This window comes from Nansenia antarctica (genome assembly GCF_963989245.1).
Source record: "Nansenia antarctica genome assembly, chromosome: 6".
Lineage (NCBI taxonomy): Eukaryota > Metazoa > Chordata > Actinopteri > Argentiniformes > Microstomatidae > Nansenia > Nansenia antarctica.
This window is the reverse complement of record NC_137676.1, coordinates 72,317,446-72,322,445: the sequence shown is the minus strand read 5'-3', so window position 1 is coordinate 72,322,445 and position 5,000 is coordinate 72,317,446. Positions and strand designations below refer to the sequence as shown.

Here is a 5,000-nt window from a genome sequence, read left to right as displayed (position 1 = left end):
CCCCCGTGTCTTGTTAGCTGGTTTCCAGGCGACTGCTGAAGGCCAGGGGACTAAGCTCTGCGTCGCCACGGTACCACACCCTGCATGTCATACACACACACACACACACTCACACTCACACTCACACGCACGCACACACACACACACACACACACACACACACACACGCACACACACTCTTATGTAAACACACACCCGAACACAGACACGACATGATAAACTGGCAATAACACACCCGCACACACACACACACACACACACACACAGACACACACTCTTATGCACACACACACACACACACACACACACACATGTAAAATGATAATCGGTCTCTCACAGCACTAGGCAGAGAAGTCACTAACTCTGCTTATTATTATTATTATTATTATTATTATTATTATTATTATGTAATTGCCATGTTAATCATTGTTACTGCTTGTGTAGAACATTCAGATTCAGAGCGATCACCATAGCAACTAAGCATCATTTGACTGAACGTTCCAATGTCAGTTGAGTCTAGTTGGTTGTTAATAAAGCTGTGAGCTAAAAACCTCCAAACGGTACACCACAAGATGGCCGCAAGTACAGCAACCGTACTGTACTCATTTGAATGAACGTGGTCTGTTCTATTTGTTCTATTTCTACGGGACAGGTGGCCTAGAGACGAGTGTGTGTGTGTGTCTCTGATCTCCCTCAGCGGTCAGACTGTCAGGTGACTCTGCCTGTGGAGAAAGGCTCTGTTGCCGGGCCAGCCTGCATGCGGGCGTCGTATGGCCTTTAAGTATTCATGTTGTCTGTTACCTGTTCCTGTTACCTGACACCCGGGGTCACCGTTGTCTCCGCCGTTGACGCGGTCGACTGCCGAAGCAATCCAAATCATTCCATGAAAGCTCTGCCTTGGTTGTTAGCTAGCCTAGCTCTGCAGGAGCAGGGCGGTTTCAAAGGAGGGTGATAATGACTTGTAGTAGTACCCTCGACAGACACTGAAGGATGGGCTCATAAAATAAGAGATAAGATGGGCTCGTTGTAAATAATTTAACGAGAAATGTGTTCTGATACCTTTCCTGTATCCCAATGTATTACAATGAGCCTGTTGATTTCTACCACCCACGATTGGATGTTATGTTGTTATGTGTTTTATTTTCTTCTGTGGAGGTTTTTGAAGTAAGAAACGCAGGCCTGGTGTAATCTTATCCCAGACGAACCTGTTAACACTAGAACAGCCGTGCCTATTTTACCTACCACCTCAGGGGGTCAAATGACCATAGTCTTTTACAATGGGAAGCTGCTAACTTACACTAGCACTGTATTACACTGTTCTAATGTGTTAATAATGTCACAGCCCAAAAAAACCTGAACACAACTTCACGTCTTTATTGGGTTTGGTGGACTGAGGCGGTTCATGTGGATGTCTACCCTCATCGGATGACACGCATATAAACAAAGCCGGGCTCTGTGTCTGCCCTAGTTTGTGATGTCTTGTCCCATTTGCATGCTGTGGGAGTTTGGACTTATATTTAGATACCAGGCAACAACGATGTGTACAGTACAGTAGCAGCCAGTTAGATCACGTTCCAGTAAGCAGTCGCTCTACTGTAGATAAATGAACTGATTATTATCCCTTATGATAAGATCCTTGTTATACATTGTTTTGTTGTAAGGGCATTTTACATTTTACGTCTCTCTGGAACGCCCCCTGCCCAACCACATCAGAGAGGCCAACACCCTGCCAACATTTAAACAGGCCCTCAAAACCCACCTCTTCAAGCTCGCCTTCACCAGTTAACCCTCTCCCCCTCCCCCTTCCCCTCCCCTTCCCATGTGTCCCCAGCACTAATGAGGCCCCTATACTTTTGTACAGTTTACAGTTTGTAAAGCGTCTTTGAGTGTCTAGAAAAGCGCCTAAGTCTAATGTATTATTATTATTATTGTTTTGGATTCCAGGGATTGCAATTGACATGTTTGGAGCAGTCAGACAGTGTCGCAAGACAGACAGGAATGAGAGGGGGCTTGTGCCAGCAGAGCGTCAAGTTAAGTCAAGTCTAAGTGTATTGGTCACATGCACAGGAAACACAGTTCTAAGTAGTGCAATGGAATGCTCACTCTGCCAGCCTCCCCTCAGCCGTGTGTTCTCAGGATCGTGACTAGACCCGTCCACACGCACTTGATCCGTCTCGAAGGTGGCAGCACCCCCCTCCTCCCCCGCACTAGACCAACACCCAAACCTCGGGTCATAGATGAACTACATCCTGTCTGGTTCACCTGCCTGTCCCATGAGGCGTCAAAAGGCCTTTTATTATGTTCTTGTATATGTAAAGCACTTTGTGACCCCTGGTCTGGGATAGGTGCTATAGAAATACATTTTACTTACTTTAAAAAATATATATACTTTAACACTAGAACAGCCATGGGTGGGGTCATTAACACTAGAACAGCCATGGGTGGGGTCATTAACACTAGAACAGCCATGGGTGGGGTCATTAACACTAGAACAGCCATGGGTGGGGTCATTAATAGGGCTGGGTTAAAAAAATCGATTTCCCGATTCTGAATCGATCTTCATTAAATGAGCGATTATCGATTCATAAATCCCGAGATCGATCTTTTATTTATTTATTTATTTATTTTATTATTTTTTGCTTGCAGCTTCAACCCGCAACGAGATCTCGTGGCCAGATCTCGCGCTACAAGAATTGATCATATCTCACGCAACGTGAGGTCTCAACACTAAAATCTAAAAACATGGCGATGGCAGGGACACTCAAGTCACCACCAGGCTTAAAGTCAGATGTCTGGGTGCATTTTGGATTTTAAAAATTTGACGATAGAGATGAGCTGGACAAAAGCAAAGTCATATGTAAATAAAAAGTACATTCATGTAACTGCTTTGGAGTCAATTCATTGATATGTTTAACAATGCTACATGTTATAGGGTTCCTTGAACCATTTATAGCATTAGTTCGGAGAATCTCTTTCATATTCAAGCAAAAAATGTATATTGTAACTAGATCGAATCGGAATCGAATCGTGAATCGAATCGAATCGGGAGCTGTGAATCGGAATCGAATCGTTTTGGGAAATCAGTGGCGATACCCAGCCCTAGTCATTAACACTAGAACAGCCATGGGTGGGGTCATTAACACTAGAACAGCCATGGGTGGGGTCACTTAACACTAGAACAGCCATGGGTGGGGTCATTAACACTAGAACAGCCATGGGTGGGGTCATTAACGCTAGAACAGCCATGGGTGGGGGTCATTTGACCCTGTGAGTAAATGTTGTTTTATATCTTTTGGCTTAATCTGCTTTATTTAGCCATGGGTCCAATCCAGGGCCGTGGAGTAGGGTGTAGGGAGGCTGTGTCTTCTATCACGACGACTGCCAATGGCCCCTGGCCTGAGCTAGATTACTCTTCCTGCTTCCCGGTGAATTGATGATTCACTTGCTTAGTCAAATGTATCTGTAAGTCGCTTTGGAATAAGGCGTCTGCTAAATGCCAAACATGTAACATGTAAATGTTGTGTTCACTCACTGAGCAACTGTTATTTTCCTCATAGCAATCAACCTTAACAATGGCCAAGGAACCGTGGCAACCGCCCACCAACCGACAACCTCTTGCCACACGTAGCCTAGAGACGCTATCGGTATCAGCTGTATACTGACCTGAGTGCCATTAGTGCACCAGTCAACACTGCACAGTTCGCTAGCTGTGCCGGCCGGCCTGGTCATGTGACCTGGTACAGGAAATGGAAAGCTCTTGGGTTTGAGTCACAGTGACATCGACCTACCATGAGGAACTTGCGGTCAGGAAGGGCTTATGCTGCGAGCCAACGCGTCGAACGCTGCGTCCGAGATCTCAACCCTTTTCCTGGAGTTCTCGAGTGCTCACACCCGACATGGGTTTGGATCAGAGTGGATTGGTCGACAGAGCAGTTCTGAAACTTGGGGTCAGGAGCCCATGTGGGGGTCCCCTGATTTCAGATCTGATTTCAGATCGGTGTCACTGTCCCCTGATGAAATCAAGCTAACCTCCTATGATTTGATGATTTGACCACACAAACATTTCTATTTTCCATGAAGACAAACATTGTCTGTATTGCACCTGTCTGTAGCCTATATTGCAGTGTTTTGGGCTTTCAATTAAAATCCAACCAATTAAAGGATATTTTAGGCGATTAGAATACACTTGAACATCATTATTATGTGTTGGCATAGCCCCCAACCAAGTGAATCAAGAAATAGTAAGATAGATAATACTTCAGAAGAAAGATGAAGAGATCGGATGTTACAATAGCTTGATTTGGCTGTGAAGTGTAGTGCAGCGTATATATGTTATGTTACTGAACATTTCCCACGGTTATGGCCTTCGGTGAACAATTAGCCACTCGTAGGTCGGGGTTGTGTGGTTGTGTGGTTGTGTGGTTGTGTGGTTGAGGTTTAATGCTGCCACCTTTGCTCCCTGTCTGTTACTAGACTGTCGTGAGGTTTCCTACTGGCATCGAGCAGGACAGATTTTACAATGCAGGCTAACAATGCAGGCTAACAATGCAGGCTAAAGTGTAGCCTAACAGGTAGGCTAAAGTGTAGGCTAACAGGTAAGCTAACTTGTAGGCTAAAAATGTAGGCTGACTTGACATTTCTACCAGAGAATGCAGAAAAGTGTGACCTGGAGGTAGAACACCAGGGGAGGCTGGGGGAGGTAGAACACCAGGGGAGGCTGGGGGAGGTAGAACACCAGGGGAGGCTGGGGGAGGTAGAACACTGGGGGAGGCTGGGGGAGGTAGAACACCAGGGGAGGCTGGGGGAGGTAGAACACCAGGGGAGGCTGGGGGGAGGTAGAACACCAGGGGAGGCTGGGGGGAGGTAGAACACCAGGGGAGGCTGGGGGAGGTAGAACACCAGGGGAGGCTGGGGGAGGTAGAACACCAGGGGAGGCTGGGGGGAGGTAGAACACCAGGGGAGGCTGGGGGAGGTAGAACACCAGGGGAGGCTGGTGGAAG

At 46.5% G+C, this 5,000-nt stretch overlaps 1 protein-coding gene across 1 annotated transcript in view; it reads left to right on the top strand.

Moving 5' to 3' along the window:
• The window catches only part of arfip1 (ADP-ribosylation factor interacting protein 1 (arfaptin 1)), a gene marked incomplete at its 3' end in the record, with an annotated part of 39,705 nt that overhangs the window by 10,651 nt on the left and 24,054 nt on the right, over positions 1-5,000 (top strand). The gene's annotated exons all lie outside the window — the stretch shown is intronic.